This window comes from Planococcus citri, chromosome 3 (assembly GCF_950023065.1).
Source record: "Planococcus citri chromosome 3, ihPlaCitr1.1, whole genome shotgun sequence".
Taxonomy (NCBI): Eukaryota; Metazoa; Arthropoda; class Insecta; order Hemiptera; family Pseudococcidae; genus Planococcus; species Planococcus citri.
In genome coordinates this window covers 39,552,906-39,572,501 of record NC_088679.1, presented here as the reverse complement: position 1 = coordinate 39,572,501, position 19,596 = coordinate 39,552,906, and the positions used below count along the sequence as shown (strand labels likewise).

Here is a 19,596-nt window from a genome sequence, read left to right as displayed (position 1 = left end):
CCTCCTCCTCCTCTCCCCCATCTTGAAACATTCCAACATTATAATATCTCATCTTACTTACGTTTATTTTATTCCATTTTTCTATTTTTTTTTTTTGCAACTCGGTGCAAATGAAACTACGTTATAATATCCCTCTTTTCAAAATACGTTTTTGTTTCGCGACCATTTCCTTCTTTAAATCATGTTCGCTTATTATCAAACCAAAAAGAAAGAAGAAAAAAATGAGTTTAATAAACTTTTCAACTCAACTTTAAAAAACTCTTTTCATTTACGGCAATTAAGACTTGTTCGTAAGCGAAAAAAAACCTCGCCGAGTGAATTTACGAGAGAAAAAAACATGAATTTTTTTCAAAAAAACTTCTCAAATTGGAAAATTAAATTTCAAGAAACTTCGCCAAGATTTTTCCACATTTCCGCAGGGAATATTTTTTCTTCTATCCTATTAAACCGATTATATTCTTTTAACCTTTCAAATATAATGTTTACCTCGAATAAAAATGGAAAAAATTTACACATTTTTTCCCCTTTAATTAATAATCGAACTTTGTAGGTAGTCGAACGAGTGACGAACCAATTATTCAAATTAGATGCGTTTAACGTTTCGCTGTGAAGTTCATAGCTGTTTTTTCTGTTCGTTCGTGGATCAAGTTTTTTTTTTACCATTCTCGGAGTACGCAAGCTTATAACATCTATTAGTCGTAAAAAAACAAGGTGGTATTTTGCGTAAATTGAATAAAAAAATAATGAACATAACGGCTAATGAATTAGGTTATTAAATTTGTAACAAAAAAGACATTAATATAACGCGAAAATGTCACCGAAAAGGTGGCAAAATTCGATTAAGAAAAAAGGTTATCCGTTTTACCCGACTTTAAACACGAAAATTACAAAGAAAACGTAATACAAATTACTTTAACACCCTTTTGTTTACCGCCGTCATGGAATTATGATCACGTTATTTCATCAATTTTTTAAGAATTATAATTTCTCTCGAATAGGTTATCAGCGGTCGAATATTCGTAGTATTTATTTATATACGAACCCTACGCCTTCAGGTGCCTTAAAGTGTTAAAAATATCGTGTTTGTTGCGCGATAAAAATAGAACAATGAATATTTCATTGCATTAAAAAAAAAATTGGTGTATTCTCTTTGGTGGTATTTGTGCTTTTTTTCACGACTTTTATATTTTTAAAATCAATTTTTAGCAATGGAGTTTTCAATACCTAAGTAGATGATCACTCTTGGATTTATTTCGTACAAAATCAGCATAGCTTTTTGGAAAGCTTTACATTTGGGTTTTTTATAATTTTGAAGGAGCTATCGTGTCGAATTTGGTAACCAACCAATGAACAAACCATTTTTTATTTTCGTTTTTTTCAATTTTTCATTTTTTTTTTTTTAGGTTTTGATTATAATGAAACATTGATTTAAAAAACCTCAGGAGTAGGGCAACTAGTGTAAGTAAGTATGAATCCGAACACAACTGTAAATTTTACGACCGTGCTAAAAAAAAAAAAAAAAAAAAAAAAAACACTAGAGCTCAAGTGCCTCAAATATCACCAATTCGCATACCTAATAAGTACGCAAAATTCAACCAAAACGGCCGAATATTTACGTCATAGGAATCATAACGACCAACGGTGTAACGTGTTAACCCAGCCAGACGAAATTGATCAACTGACCGACAACAAATTGAATAACCCAGCATCATTTAAAAACTTGATAAACGCGGGTTCGCACCCCTTTCCGCCATCTTCACCACACAACGGTGGGACAATGTGGGAACCAGACGTGTGTGTGTGTGTGTGATATGGTGTGGGTGTACGCGAATATACTACATTTATACGGCGTGTATTACGATAATCAAATGACGCTAAAGTGTATTGTGGCTTATCTGAAAGCATTCCGCTACATTGAACATAATATATCTCAATCTAACATGAGGATGTCCTTTGTTGTCACACGTTCCTGATAACTTGTTCTATTTCTTTTGATAAACAAGACTGTAGTATGCGAATTTATAGTGTGAAAGCTACCCAAATCCGAAAACGTTGTTTCTTTGGCTGACTGAAATTCCCAACTAAATGCAAACCACAGCTATTCTTTAGACCGCGATTGAAAACCTCGATTCATGTAGGTAGGACCTACATTATTCGAAGCCTTCTACTTTCCTGGAATTTTTTTTCCTCTTGAAATGAATCATTACAAGGTCATATCAGAAGTCAGAACTCATACAGGGTGGCTTCTTATTACCCAAACAGCAATGATGCACTTCACAAAGAATTTTCTTCGTGTCGCCTTCACAAAAATCTTAAATAATTAGGTACAAATATTTTTCGAAAATAACGCTAGCTATGAATATTTTTTCACTTAATAATTCATATTTCTGCAATATTTAATAAAAATTCAAGACAGCTTTTTCGTTCGTTTGATCCTCACTAATTTTACATCGAAATCATATCACTACAAGTATCCAATACTTGAAATTACAGATATTATTTCAATACAAATTTACGATGTTGAGCATGATTAATATTCTCTAAACATACCTAGATGTGGTGCTTGACATTTTCGAGAACTTATTACCGGATCTGAGTTTTATGATATACCTGTAGAGTATAGATGCACATTTTAACACCACCGGAAAACTGTAAAATAAAAAAATTACATCAAGATTAAAAATAATATTATCATCAAAATCTAATGAAAAAAAATTGAAAAAATGTTGAATAAATTATTAGGTACGAAATAGGGTACAGAGCAAAATTTTTCCAATTTTCATTTCAATAAACTCTTTATTTCTCTCTTCAATGTCTCTAAGAATTTATGCAATAAGCAGGTATTTTTGAAAAATTATTGTAAGAAAAAACACCACGTACAATGTTTTAGATACAAGGACTGCAGACACCGAATAAATATCTACCGATAAAATAAGATTACCATCAACCTCAATTTTCCAACACTATCATAACCTTAGGAGGAAAAAAATGGCCATTAGCCGAAGTTTAAAATAATCATAAACAAATACGAAACTTTTAGCGCGTTATAATTCCAAGCACGCCGTTTAGATGACCCTTTTTGTTTGTTTTTATAATTGAAGCTTTTAATGCAAGTTTTTTTTCCACCAACGGCTCCGCTACACTTCGACCACCACTCAACAAACGAAGGATGAATGTCACCTAAGCTGAGTTTTGGTCACGATTAGCATTCTACATGCTTAATTACGCTCACCCGTTTCGTAAGCGAACAGCCTTACAAAAAATTACAACCGAACGGATAATTCCTTTTACGCGCGGACAAGCACGATTTTGCCAAGAATTATCTCGTATCTGAATTTTTTTTTTCAACGTTGACATCGCGCCTCGTCCACCAAATCCAACAAAAAATATCAGCTTTTGGTCTTGAAAGTTGAACAAAATTAATTGCTTAGAAATTAGGATTTTTTTTTGCATTTTTAAAACTTTTACTACCCACGTGATTCGCATATTAAATGTTGTAATTTTTTGCCGAGCCTGTAGCCTAATTTGATCTTTGACTAATGATTAGATGCGACTAATGGTGCGAGATTTTTCAATGATATTTTTTCATGTAATGATACTGAGATGATTGTGGTGTTTTATGTATTTTTTGTCAACAGAAATTATAATTAGGGAGCAAATATTTTAAAATGATTTTCGATCCGATTTAAAAATTATCTGAAAGAAATGGACAATATTTTCGTAAGCTATTCTCAACTATGAAGGGGGCATGGGTAGTAGGAATAGGAAAATGAGGAAAACAGTCAAAACCCAAGTTATTTGCACAAATGCACAAATGCCTTCAAAAGGAGGTTTCATATGAATCTACCCAAAGACGAACAGTCGAACACTCATTCCTGACACGCAATTTTTCTAAAAAATGTCTAGCTATGATTGGAGGAGAAGCCCCGAAGGAGCAGGATTGCAACATTTTTTTTTCAATGATCCAAAATTAATCATGGTTCCCGGCATAATTTTTTCAAATGAACAAAACAGACCCTACGACATAACACTCTGCCTTCAAAATTGAAGGAGCAGAATAAACAAAGATTTCGTCAGGGAGCGGCCAGTGTCTCTAGTAGGTACCTTCAATTTCAAAGATGAACAATTTCGCCAAAAAATTCCAATTGATTCTTCAATTTCCACAATAAGCACTTTTCAGAAGAATGAAGATGGGATATTAAGTTACCCTTTTGAGTTGATAATTTACTTGAGCAAATTAGTGTCATTTCGAACAGCGTTTGGCTTTTCGCTTGAACTTTGCGAACTTCCTTTATTAGAGTGACCTCTTTACAGCTCCCCACTTTTGCCCTCAAAAAACGGATGAAATTTCAATAACACTTATAAAGTCTCTTCACATTAATTGGATAGTATTTTCATCTCAATTCTCCACATCTAAAATTAAATATTAAAAATTATCCGTTTTTTAAACAAAATTCAGATTTTTACAATCTTTTGTTCCAAAAAAATATTTGCAATCAGTATAATACAAAATGATCTCAAAATGAACATCGAATAGAATACAGCCGGAAAACCGCGAGACAAGGAGGGAAAGGGGAGTCAAAATGTTCACCAACGAGTTTTCACTACAAGAGTCTCGACTTCCGATAGTTTTAAAATCCGCGTTGTGTCTAGGGCCAATTCGCCGCTCTCATCCGGCCCTACCCTTTTGCTGCGATTTCAATCAAGTTGCTGACGAAGAAGTGGTATGTAATTGATTAAGCGCATGGTGGTAGTTTTTTTAAGCGCTGTCGCACGTGACTTCTTTTATACAAAACTGACATCGCGTTATGAATAGACGAAGAGATTAAAAATGAAGAATGATTATAGCGAAGCTGAAGTTTATCGTATCGTAAAAAAATAGAAGCAAATTCGGTTAATCATGTGTTTAGGTAATAATCCGTACAATATGTGTAAGATTATAATGAGGTAGATTTTAATACGAGACTCGAATCGAGTTAACGGAGGAGGGTTTCGATGTGTGGGAAAATGATGAAAAGGAGATTTCACGTAATGAAGCTATTTTTGGTAATTAATTTATAACGTTCGATTAATTACAAACACCGCACACGATAGGTTTATTTATAACGTAGGATGTAGTAGGTACCCTTGATTAAGGAGGACTGTTTCGATACTCGTACATTCGAAAGAGGGAAAAATGTCGAATGAATTCTCACATATTACGTATAGGTATTGTGGTGATGGTACTGATGATGGTATTAGGTAGGTAGACTTCATCGAAGATGTTTCTAGATGAAATTAGTGACCGCGTTCGCGAGAACTTAATTAAGCGTATATTTAAGTTTTTGCTTATATACAAGTACGAATAGGTCGGTTGTGCCAGCGAGATTAACTTGTTCAACATTTCATTGTGTGACAAATTAACACGAACGATTAAGTCAAGTACGAGTAACATATTAGGGATAGAGTTATGTGACATTATAGTCTCACAAAACGGAAATGTTCAGAAATCCGATAAAGTCCAGATTAATGACGTAATTAACGAATACCGTATTTAAATCGAATATTCGTACTATGTATGGTGCACAGTACAAGCGAACTAATCGTGTTAGAAGGTCGGTGTATTTGTGTGTTTTACTAAATCCGGCCGATTTATTTCCCCGAAAGCCGACGAACGTGTATCGAACGTTCAGCGCCGCGGGGACTTCTCTCGTTCTACAAAAACTGTCCCTTATGATTAGAGAGATATTCGCTACGTAATGAACTATAGCCCGAACGTTATAAATCAAAACGAATCCGCAGTTCTATTGAACTACCGTTATGTAACCGTCATTAACGCTTTATGTAACCGAGATAAAGCACCAAAACAACCACCATATCGATAAGTTTTTCCATAGCTTTTAGCACGTGACTTGGTCACAATGAGATGCTGGCATTATATCTATACCGGATTCCTCGCGATTACAATCGAGCAGCGCCGTATTAATAGAGAAAAGTTTTAATGATTTTCAAATGTTACTTCCATATGTACTTCGAATTTTACGGATGAGGCTTTCCTAAAGCTCTTATATGGCTCAATTTTTTGATATTGTTTTACTTGAAAATTTTGAATAAGTTTGATTCAGTGTGAAGGGAAGGGGAGAATGAAAAGACTTGAAAAATTGTTTAAAAGGCCCTTGAAATTTAGAATAACTAGCAAACCCGTTAATCGCGCATACTGCGCGATTCTTCAAAACATGAATGTATATTTTAAAAATTCACTAACTAATACTTAAAATGATCACAAAGTGTATACATATAAAATTTTTTAACGCTTCCTCAACTTTGAAATCAGCTTTGGAACCTCTTGTAATCAAAGAATTATCTTCTTTCAAAATACATATAGCATAGGTATGTACTTGAAAAAATGAGCTTAACTTTTTCAAAAAGAATTGCGAAAAGGTATTTTTTTGACAATTATCATCAAAAAGCTTTTTTTTCAATTGTCAAAATTTTGCTTTTTGGCAAAAATTGATAAAAAAATCTTGCTTTTATTAAAATTTGTAAAAAATCTTCAGCTTACTTTTTTCCCCCCAAAAATTGTTCAAAAATCTACCTGTTTTGCCAGAAATTGTTGATTGATAATCACTAAAAAGTTTTACTTTTTTCTCAATACATAATTATTGAAAAGTCATGAAATGGTGTTTCTTTGCTTATATCCAATTCTCAAAAAACTCTCTTGGCTAACATTGTGATTCTTGCTTTTCACCAAAAATTGTGAAAGATAATGTGCCTTTTTCAAAAATTAAAAGAAAAAGTTTGTTTTATTGCAAAAAATGCCAATAGGTACTTAATTTCAACTTTTCTCACCAAAAATTACCCTGAAGCATCACTTTTTCTCCAAATACGTATTCTAAAAACACTCAATCATTCTCATCAAAAATCAAAATAATGTCCCATTTTCCAATAAAAATTGCGAAAAAGTATTACCTTTCTTTCCAACAATTGGCAAAAAGTCCTGGTTTCATTTCTTAACTTTTACAAAAATGTTCACTTATTGCAAACTCTTACCAAAAATACCAAAAAAAGACTCGTTTTTTACCCTATAGTTATAATAAAAGTGACAAAAATAAGTACAAAAAAAATACATAATTTTTTTTGTTGATAACTACCAAAATTTTGACAATCTTTCTTGTTTTTCACCAAATCAACAATCTCGTTTTTTTTTAATTTACAAAAATTTATTGTTTTTAGTAACAAAAAAATCATTTTTTTAATCAGAAATCACCAAAAATCTCAGTAATTCTTTTGCTGTTTGCTAAGATTGTTAAAGCCTCGACTAAAATGATTCAATCTGCCTGCTGCACATCTACATTCTACATAAATTGGTAAAAACTTTCAACCTTGTATAATGACTCAATCTGCGCGCTCCCTGCCCCTACACAAATGACTCGTTCATGTGCGCAAATTGTGAAGATCTTTAACCTGAATCTATTTTATTTATTGAATAATCACTTACTAAGTATCCATGATACATGGGTACTTTGTAAGTTTTAATTTTCAATGCCTCCATGATGCTTTTTTTGTGGATGGATGATTACTTATGAAGTCTCCATGATTCATGGGAATTTTGTAAATCACCATTCGACCTACCACAAAATTTTGAGCTTTCGCTTAGCTTTTACAGTCAACTTTCAAAATTGTTTTTCTGTCAAAAATTGTTTTTGATCTTTCAAGGTACAATATAGGTACCTAAGTAATTTTATGTACACATTGAGGATGCATAAGATCAATTATTGAACTTTTTTCAGCTCACAATGCAACCATTTGTACTTTCAACATAAACCTGCACACCTACACTTTAAAGCTTTCTATTGATATCTACATCGTTCATGAAAATCAGTTCAGCAGTTTATTTATTTAATAAGCTTATATCCAGCTTTTTCAAGTTCTGTGTTAAACATTTGCAAATTTTCTCTAAAGCCTGCCAAGATTTATCTTTTTGTAAAGCTCTTTCAAAGTACATACATAATATATAGTTACTTCTGTGTATTCATCAAATACGCAGAGTATAGGTCAAATATTGCATGTCACAAAATTTTGAACTTTACCTTAACTTTTACCATCAACATTTGAAAATTTCTAAAAAAAGTTAAGCAAAACCTCAAAACTTAGTGACATGTGGTATTTCACCTAAAATAACAACCTCTTGATAGAAAGGCTTCAAAGTGTAGATGTGCAAGTTCATGTTGAAAGTATGAAGAATTGTGTAGTAAGCTTAAAAAAGTTCAATAATTGATTAGGCCATATTTTTAATGGGTAGACAAAAATACTTATGTTGTACCCTGAAAGATCCAAGTTAAAATCAATTTTTTGTTGTAATTTCACTTCACATTTTAAAATTTAGTAAATGGTGTTTTGAGCTTTTTTAGCTCATGGTGAAAATTGTTGAACTTTCAACATAAACCTGCATATCTACTATTTAAAACCTTTCTATCAAGTGGCTGTTTATCAAAATCAGTTCAGCCGTTGCAGAGATCTTGCTGTGACAAAAAACTGTTATAATGAACTTTCAAACATTCCCTGAACTTTTGCTGGCAATTTTCCAAAGTTTTTTACTGTCTAGAATGGTTTTTTAGTGATGATCTATCAAAGTACAATCTGTATATTTTTTTACACATCAAATAAGATCAAATACTACATGGCTAAAACTTTCAAGCTTCCACATAGCTTTGACCACAGACTTTTGTAATCTTTTTTTCTTCAAGATTTTGTCTTTTTGTGATGCTCTTTTAAGGTATATAATATACGTACTTTTTCGTATACGTTGAAACCATTGAGTATAGGGTTAACATCAATTATTGAGCTTTTTTGAGCTTATGGCACAACTTTTTTTGTAAAAATTTTTCTTTGACATTGGACTTCTTTTGAGGCTCTTTCAAGGTATAATATATGTACTTCTTTGTATAGATCAAATGGGCAGATTCTCAAAACCATGACAAAATGAGATTTTTGAGCTTTACAGCACAACTTTTTTGTAATCTTTTTTTTTGACATTGGACTTCATTTGATGCTCTTTCAAGGTATAATATACGTATGTACTTCTCTGTATATGTCGAATGCACCACGTATAGGCTAAAATCAATTATTGAGCTTTTTTGAGCTTTAAGGCACAACTTTTTTGTGAACTTTTTTCTCCAATATTTGACTTCTTTCGATGCTCTTTCAAGGTATAATGTACATACTACTGTGTATTATACAGAATGCGCTACGTACATATAGGATAAAATCAATTGTTGAGCTTTTTTGAGCTTTACGGCGAAACTTTTCAAACTTTTGATTAAAACCTGCACATCTACTGGTCAAAAGCTTTTTTTTGAGACACCGTCGAGCAAAATTGGTTCAGCCATTGCTGAGATCTTACAGTCAAAAGAATCCAGTCATAATTGAGCTTTTTTGAGCTTTTTACAGCACAGCTTTTTTTGTAAACATTTTTCTTCAACATTAGACTTTGTTTGATGCTCTTCAAGGTATAATATACGTACTTCTCTATATATATCGAATACACTACGTATAGGCTAAAATCAATTATTGAGCTTTTCTGAGCTTTAAGGCACAGCTTTTTTGTGAACTTTTTTCTTCAACATTTGACTTCTTTCGATGCTCTTTCAAGGTATAATATGCATACTACTGTGTATACATCGAATGCGCTACGTATAGGCTAAAATCATTTATTGAGCTTTTTTGAGCTTTAAGGCGCAACTTTTTTGTAAACTTTTTTCTTCAATATTAGACTTTTTTCGATGCTCTTTCAAGGTATAATATACGTACTTCTCTGTATACATTAAATGCGCTACGTATAGGCTAAAATCATTTATTGAGCTTTTTAGAGCTTTAAGGCGCAACTTTTTTGTAAACTTTTTTTTTCAACATGTAACTTCTTTTGATGCTCTTTCAAGTTATAATATACGTACTACTGCATATACGTCAAATGCGCTACGTAAAGGCTAAAATCAATTATTGAGCTTTTTTGAGCTTTTCGGGACAACTTTTTGAACTTTTGATAAAAACCTGCACATCTACGGGTCAAAAGCTTTTTTTTGAGACTTCGTTGATCAAAATCGGTTCAGCCGTTGCTGAGATCTCAGAGTCAAAAGAATTCGGTCATAATTTTAATATATAGATGCAAGAAATGACGCGGTTACGAATGACGTCACTCATTTCACCAATCATTTAAAAAAACTTACATACAATTTTTCTCAATTCCCACAAAAGCTAAGTTCGTAGTTTTTACAAAATTATCCGATTTTTTGCTCCTTGGATTCCTCTGCACTATTTTTCGGACGCACTGATTTGAACTTTTATCTTGAAATTCATGGATTATTAGGTTCCATTGGGTTTTAATCGAAGGATAATCCCCCTTCCCCCCAATTTGTCAACGAATTGACGAAAAATGCATATATTTCACTCTTACAATAAAATTATAGCACGAAAAATGGCATTTTTCGTCAATTCGTTGACAAATTGGGGGGGAGGGGGATTTTTTCACATATTCGTCTACAGATTGGTATTTTTAAAAATGCAAAAATTTTCATTTTTTAGGTTTCTTATGGTACTTTTGTAGTAACTGTAAAACTTGTAATTTTTTTTCTCGAAAATGAAAAAAATGTCAGTCCAATTTTTTGATACGTTATTCTACATAAAAAGGACTAAAACTGAGAATTTTTCAGAATTTTTACAGGGGGACATCATGGTTATATTTAAATTATAGGTAAGTTTTTAAATCGATTTTTTTTAGGTTTTTGAAAGCGGCAACACTGATTTTGACATCATTCGTCGATTACCCTCTCAAAGTACTACAATTTGAAAAAAAATTTCAAAATTCTATACCACGTACAACCGGAGCAATTTGCAACTGAAATTTTCCATTTTCAGTCATTTTGGAGAACTTTAAAGCCCTACAGCTCCGTCAAAAAAAAATCGAGAAAATGTCCGGTTTGCGTCATTCGTCATTGTTTGATAATCTCTACACATGATCTGATTATGAAAAAAATCGAAGACCCCTCGTGCAAAAATCCACCGATTTGGCATGAAATGACCCTATTGAATTGAGGACACTTATACTCAAGAAGAGACAAACATTTTTTTAATTTTTGATTAGTTTTAACCATTTTTGTATAATTTTGAAGAAGACTGTACTGCCAGAAAAGCGGAGTATTTTTCAATAATGGTTCATTTTGGAACCCCACAACATCGGTCCTCAATCCTCATTAACACCTACAAGTCTCCTCACAAAACACTTCTGACTCAAAATAAATTTTTTTTTTGAATTCAGTCTATAAACTCGATACACCCGCGAGTATTTTTTTTTCAGTTTTTGACGACGCTGCGAAGGTGAGAGGTAGAAAAGGGTTTGTGATGAGTTGTTCTTCCTACATAGAAAAACGAAATCGAAAAATAAAACGGCAAGCTCCTCTTTCCCACCCTTTTTCAATTTTCCTTCATTTCGCTGCCGATGTTTTCGATGCCTACTTTGGAAAGGGAAAATATGAGTATCGACTTCCTTATACTTCACGTTATATTACGTTTTTTTTTAAACTGCGCGAAACATGTTCTTTTTTCGCTTCACCAGTAAAATATTTTGTCAAAAGTGTCAAACACTGATACTAAAAAGTCATCAGTTTTTTTAGACGAATTAGAGAACTGCAATAAACATTTTATTGCTGTTATAAAAAATTAACGAGGAGTCATTTTCAGCATTCAGTACTACGTGAGATATTTTTTAAGCTGAGATGCCAGAAGAATGAACAATGAAAGCAATTAGATTGCGAAGAAAGTACTTCTTATTCTCATCGTAGATTTAGTTCAAATCGTATGAATAAAAAAACACGAATATTTTGTTAGCGAAAGATTCAAAATGTTGAATTTCGTTTCGGAATTACATATAATTTTGATCGAGTGTCTGTATTATGTTTTAGGTACCTCGTATGATATTAATTAGCTCGTATACGTATAAAATCAGACATTTTTCCTATTTTGTTATATTTGGGCTCATGCGAAGAAATCAGTGACAAAATTTACGGAAATATCCTATGTAAATTTACATTACTTACAAACTTGACAATGATGAAATATTAATTAAAATCATAGGGTACATCCATTTGGGCATGTTTTAAATCAAGGAAAAGTAAATAATTTAGTATAAGTAAATTTGAAGAGGGGAAATTTCGAAGCATTCGCAGTGTAATGAAAACGTGTATCTTTACAGCGAAAAGTATGCCTATCTGTGTAAGCTATTTGATTACAGGTTGTCAACTTTTTGAAACAACCTACACTTTTTTCTGGTATAATATCACATCTTCTATAACATTCCACACTTATCTTTTCTTGTTATTATTTATTATAATACAACGAACTTTAAAACGAACCTGCAATATTTCAGTACGTAATTGGGTCTTAATTAAAATGCTTTCCAGTAACTTTCGTTATCCTGATACTTGTTAACTTCTTTCTCTGTCCTTTTCTTATACACCCAACAATCCGAACCCTTTAAAGCCGTTAATTTAATTAAGTTAAATAAAATTATCTCTCAACTTTCGATGGAGAGGGAAACATTTTAACGGGATGTTTAATGAATATCAAATAATACTTAATTTAACTTTTCCTTAAAACAAAGTAACTAAAGTGGTTGTTTTTGATGGTTTTCGTTTTGTTAAACAAGCACCGTTATGAACGAAAACTTTAATTATTACTTCTGTCTTTCTTTATCTTCTTTATCTAAAAGCTGTAAAAGTTATGCTTTTGAAATTCGTAAAGTATTTACCCTACAAATTAAAACGATTTTAAACTGATGGGGTTTCAAAATTGAATTAAAATTTCATTTTACAATCTTACAAAATTACGATTACGAAGCGTTTTTTTTCTCCCGTGACGAGTTATGCACGTAAATGAAGAGAAAAAAATTTGCATTTCATTCAAACCGTATGCATTATTTAAGATAAGAAATCGAATAGTAAAACGATTGGAAAAAATTTTCTTCGAGAAGGCAGTAACTTTTTTCAGAAGGAGGAGGATGCTCGCGCATCGTTGCTTCCGATACCTCCTTCTTTTCGTTATGTAACCGAGTAGAAATTTCTGAAATTTCAACTTTGTTTTGAAACAAATTTTCGGAAATTTTGATAACAACGTTTGTTGGGAAGCAGTCGATGGAAATTTTTAATGAGTTTTTTTCGTTACGCTGCCTAATACTGTACAAGAAGAGTGGAATGGAATAAAGATGCTGATTTTGTTGAGATAATTTTCTTCGCGCTTTTAATTATGTTATCTTCAGTGCAGTCAATGAATTTTTTTTGAACTTTATCGTTTTATGAGTGGTTTTAAGAGGAGTCCAGGCGTTCATTTTTCTTGCCCTCGTTTCACAACTGAAGCAATTTTTTAATCGATAATCAAATTATGAACATTTTACAGCATTTTTTCAATTTTACTTTGAAAAAAAAAAAAAAAAAAAAAACTTCTTCACATTCCACATTTGTGATATTTTTTTCATCGCACCCTATCTGAAATTTTCAGTGAAACCCTCCAACAAGAGACGCATCCAAACCAACGGAAAATTTTTAAACCGGGCAAGAAGAAACATAAAGAGCCTTCAGAAATTCATTATCACTTCACTAGCCAAAATTTCAGAAGTTGAAGTACATTTCTCGATTTTTAGTAAATTTTTGAAAATCTCGGACAAAAAATGCGAAAAAATTGAAATTTTACCAAATTGACCTGGATGGTTGAAATTCGATATGTGTCCTATTTTCGACCCTCCAAATCGATTGGAAACAGTTTCGAACAATTATGAGCAGTTCCGGAGTTTTCAGCAGATTTTTGAACTGGTGAAATTTTCACAAAATTCAATCTAAGGAAATTGGAAATCTGAAAACGTTGAGTTGATTGGGGGTGGTTTCAATCAATTCCGGAGCCTCCAGGCTTACATTGACAATTTCAAATTTTGAAAAACTGCCATAAAAACAGTCTAAATTAACTTTTGCATGCATGTGCTCGTTGGAGACCTACTTGACCGATCACACATAATTTCAAAATCGGTTTTTGCCAGTTCAATTTTTTTTTTTTTGCTTTTTTGACCCAAATTCTATTTTTAAAAACTCACTAAAAATCGAAAAAAATGCACAATCTTTTTCAATAAAAAATCAACACATCTTTGACTGGCTACAAACGAATAAAAATACAACAGATGCCGTCGATACGAGACGAAACGAGAGAAGTCGTGTCTCGTATCAAACGTCTCACAAAAGCCTCGCAAATCGAGAAATAGTCTCACCTCGCTATTTTATTTCTCGTATGGCATATACATGTGAAACTGTCAGTATCGTTTGGTTTTTCGTATTTTCAAGACGAATTTACCAAATACGAGGAAATTTAGATTACTGATTTTTTTTACATCGAAAAGTTGTTTTTTTTTAAATTTTGAGTTAGATTTGGATAGATTCAACTTGGTTTTTGAATTTTTTTGATTATAAACAAAAATATGATATGTGTCTCACCTGAATGGACAACATAAGCACATTTTATAAAGAATTTCTAAAGAGGGATGAAAGACCTTCAAAAATAAAAAAGAGAAATGATTTTTCAGGTTTTTCTTTTCATTTCCCAAAAAGGTCACTGGTCAATTTTGACTAAAAGATTTTCTCTTCGTGATAGCTAGGGCTTATATTCAAAATAACACCCAACTATATCTTTATCTATCACCTACACCTCCAACCATTTTGTAATGAGGCCTACCTATTCTTTATTCAATTTCACTTACAGGGGAAGTCTCCCAACCGATACAAAAATTTTTGAAACGGGACAAAGAGGAAGATGTAGAAGACCTCAAAAATACTTCACCAGGCAAAATTTCAGGTGCTGAAATTCATTTTTGAATTTCTGACGAATTTTCAAAAATCCAAATTTGGGAAAAATGAAAAAAAAATCAAAACTCGAGGGGGCTCCAAAACGGTTCGAAACCATCACTAATCGACTCGAGAGGTCAAAAATAGGATGCAAACAAAATTTCAGTTTTTCTCGTTTACGTGTTCACAAAGCATAGTTTCTTCATTTTTTTTTTGTTTTTTTTTTCAAAAATAATCATCTGAAAAATTTTGAATTTGAACTGACACAGAAAGATTTTGAAAATAGGGGACCAAATTTCAGCTGTTGCTTTTCATTTTCACGTTACAGATTGTGTAAGTAAATAAACTTTAGCATGATATCATCACTTGCTAATTCGGTTAACATTTTATTTTTGGGCTTTCAGGTAATTTTAAAGCCTCCAGTAAATTCTTGTTCAAGATTTGGACTTTGTTATTTAAAAAAATCATGAAATTCATCACTTATGAGCTCAAATGTACCACTTCTGTGATTATTTTGATCAAATAAGTATAGGCGGCGCTCAAAATTATTAAAATCTGCTTTTGTTGATTAAACTTCAAAATTTTCAGTGGCAACGTTGGTCTAGTGTTGGCGTGCTTTAGTCTCGAAATAAAAACATGTTGGACTGACCGAGACGATACGAGAAAATGAGTGAGAAACGACGAGACGATATTCGTGTCTCGCACCAAAGTCTCGTCTCGCGCGGCATCTCTAAAAATACAAAATAATACGAGCATTACCCTTTTTCGTAGCTCGAAGCGCAGATATCAACAAGTGTAAGAGTGAATTTCTCGCACATAAACACTTTTCGTACAGCATGTTGTGGCATTTCAACAGCCACTTACAAGCTTATGTAAGCTGCAAGGTCTACATGAGGGAATAGCGAGTAGGTAGGCAGGTTTTGTACATAACACGTCGACATCATCGACAAATTGGAACTTTACAGCATCTGGCTTCACGATGCTGTCGAAAGTACTTCACAAATACATACATACACCATCCATGTACGTATAGGTATGAAAATATACGCGCGAGAAGGGGAGTAAAAAAACCCTGTTGGCATGTAACATCAAACATCAAGTTTTAACTCAGTTGAACGCCATCTTACAGAGGAATGTTTTAATTAACATTATTGTTTGATGTATTTTAAAGTTAGATTTTCCCGTTTTCGTCAGGTAGATACTTTGTAAAACGCCATTATTAAAGAAAACAAAAACAGTATTGTAATAGGGAACAATTTCCCTCTTTTAAACTTAACGATAACTATTTAATTAGCGCAAACGGAATGTGCGTAAGTGGAAGAGAACAACATTATTGCGTGTTTGATTTGAAAACACAGTGTTAGGAGTTTTAAAGGAATTTCTTTCAGTGAAATTAAATTCGTCAAGGTATAATTTAGAAAAATTCTAATGCTGTTGTAAGTTGGCGAATTTCATCTCGTACGAGATATGTTGGATATGCATATTTTTTTTTGAAACAGTTTTCTCTTATTTTTACACCCGAAGGAAACTATCTAAGCTACGTACGATCGTGTTTGTAAAAAGGTGGCTTTTCTTCTGCATGATTTAATACAGAGCCTAACTGCGTTTGAAACGTTTGTCATATACGAATGATTCCTTTCAAATTTATTCATACCTCTTAAGGGTAAATTATCGTAGGCAGTGGGATAGATTTAACAATATCGTATGTTACTTTATGTGACAGCTCGATATTAAACTACCCAAATGCATGCTATAGGTAAGCTTCACCTACTTACTTTGGCAAGGAAAAACCTATAACATAAGATTACGAAATAAGAGAATACCTAATTGAAAATAAACGATTTGAAAGCATCGCCTGTCATATGGATCATACATTTATACATGAGAACATCTTAACTTTCAAAAATCAATCTACTGCAAAGAAGATCTCACGATAGGGACCGTTTACAGTACGTACACACTGTAAGAAAATTGCACGATGAAATGAAATTCGATTAACCGCAAGCTGTTAAGGTCGATTAAATTTATAAGTTTGTTCGAAACGGACCAGAAATCTAGTGAGGGGTTAAAGTGCTAATTTCCTGAACAGCGCCCAGAAACAGTACAAAATATTTTTTGCTTCAACATGAAGTACGAACGTCGATGCAGGGTAACAGGAAATAAGTGCCATCTATTACAGAGGTAAAGGCATGATAACATCGTAATTGAGTGCGGGGTGTCGAATCGCTTCTCGTGAAAGGGTGGCAGACGATTTACGTCCCGACGGCACAAAACACAATGAGCCTCACACAAACGCACATACACACCGTCAGTCGTATATACCGTATTAAAAGTAATCTAGACTTACCCTTTTAAATATTCGCCCTTAACGAGCCGCTTCTACAATCTTGCGATTTTAACCCGACTAGTTATCCGCAGAAAAAACCCACCGGCCATACTTTATGGTATTCCTGTGTATACGAAAATGTTGAATAATTTGAGCAATTCGTTGTTGCCAATTTTAGATCGATTTGTTACAATGAGCATAAATAACTACATAAGTTCAGTTATGGGAGTTAAATTAGCTACGAATGAACGAGAACTTGTTCAAATGCAATACCGCAATAATAATTTTAAAAAAAGCATCACACCAACATTATAAAGTGATCAGTTAAACAACGAAGAGGAAAGATCAGAAATTCAGAATAAACTTCTCAAAACTGAAATCCTGCTCAATTTAAGGTAATCCTGGTTTTTTACCAGAAATAATTTTTTTACAATTTTTTTCGCTCACATTTTCCAAACTTTGTGGTCTATACGAAACTAAAAGATTCTACAAAATTTCAGCATCATCTGAGTTGAAGATCATTGGTCTCCAAAAGTTTCTTATTACTCCAAAAATAAAGAAAAGCCTCAATCCTCTTTCAAAATTGAGAAATGTTTAAAATTATTTATTCATTTTTTAGTCCATTTCTCCAATACGAGTAAGTATAGCTCTCCTTCGATGTCAAATTATTCATGAAAGAGAAATTAACTTGAATATAGAGATCTTAAAGGCATTTTTTTTTAAAAGAACAATTCGCCAAATAAAATTTCTGGCGAGAGGAAGAATCGGGAGAAACGTGTTGAGTAGATGCAAGGGAAGGAAGGTTATGACAAAAGTTTTTAAAATTCAAACTCGAATCAACTTCAAAAAAAATCCAAACGTAATTCCTGAAATTATGCAGATATTCCCAGGTTTTACGCTAGCGTTGAAAATGTGTTGATAGATTTGCATAACCAGTTTGCCGTAAATACGAGTAATGTACGATTCAGAACGAGACGAACTCCTCTATCTTTGACTCGACCCAAGAACGAAACAGGATCTTTTAATTTCCTTTGATTTTTTTTCACAAACTTATTTTGATAATCTAATCATCTTGAGGTCGGTCGAAATTTTCCCGCATTTATGATTCCTTACTACAAAACTTTAACACTTTGAAGGCTTCTTTCTCAGAACTGGTTACATCTAGAGCAAATCTGTATACAGGGCTTCAAAGGGAATGGATACGGAATTTAAAACCAGCAATAAAGACTTGAAAAGCACAAAGTTGAACTTTCAAAGCGAAAGTTCAACTTTTCATGATCAATGCAAAGCTATATTTTTATTGAACCAGTTTTCAAAATGAGATCTCCACCCCTTGATGGAGACTTAAGTTCGCAGTTTATATCAAAATTCAAAGAAATTTTTGATTTCTATTCGATCTTTCTGAATCATCACAAACGTCCTTGAATTTGGTCAAAATCTCACAAAATTCATGGATTTGAAATTTGCAACAATGGCCAAAAAATTGGCACCATTGCAGAATTTCAAAATGTTCCTCTAGTTTTAAAAATGATATTTTTCGATGTTTTGGCATAATTACAAGTAATATTCGAGAAGTAAATATTTTCAAAGCATGAACCTAAAAATAGGCGATATTTCCAATCACTCATTAGAACCCTAAACTTGGTCTTGAGTTTTGAGACCACGGGACCTGGTCGACGCATAATCTCAAATATGTACTGGAACTCGACCATCTTTCCTAAAACAGGCTGGGTGGAGGCTAGAGCGAATCATGGACGCATATATAATTATCTCCTCCAGGGATACCTTCGGAGCTAAAGTTATTCTTGGATGACTCTCGATACAAAATTAAGGCCTCTATTGAATTTGAACAAAATTCTTTCGACTTTTTTTTTTTTTTGAACTTCAATCCTTAAGCATATATCACATGAAAATGATAAAATCGCGATGAAATAACTTCGTGGATAGTTTCCAAACCCTTCTCCTCTCCACTCATTCAAAAACTCACTTCTTCGATAAGCAATTATTAGAAATTAATATTATTACAACGGTACTTTGAAAAATAGTAATAAAAATTTTCCCATGAAATGAAACGACAATCATATCAAGTCTAAAGTTCTACTTCGATTTTACTTTTATGTTTATCGTCGTTACTGTGACTATTTCCCAAGTTATAAACTTTCAATATTAGGAAACAAAACGTTCGTTTTAATAATCGTAAAAAACATTACAAGCATTTGGTATTGTAACTGGAAAGTACATTTCGCCGATATCGAATGTAAAAATGATATTTTTTCAAAAGTTGGGATTTATATTAAACATGTTACACTTGAAAACCGAATGTATCAGTTTATATAGGACTGATGTATCACATACAAACCTACATGGTACTACTAACTCTGGTAAAAAAAAAAAGAATATAGGGGAGATATCCAT

General features: G+C 32.7%; 1 protein-coding gene across 1 annotated transcript in view; it reads right to left on the bottom strand.

Moving 5' to 3' along the window:
* Positions 1 to 1,519: 1,519 nt before the first annotated feature.
* Positions 1,520 to 19,596, bottom strand: part of LOC135841107 (uncharacterized) — an 81,802-nt gene continuing 63,725 nt past the window's right edge. The window contains exon 8 of the transcript XR_010557845.1: positions 1,520 to 2,649. The gene's annotated coding sequence lies outside the window, so the exon portion shown is untranslated. The remainder of the gene's footprint in view (positions 2,650 to 19,596) is intronic.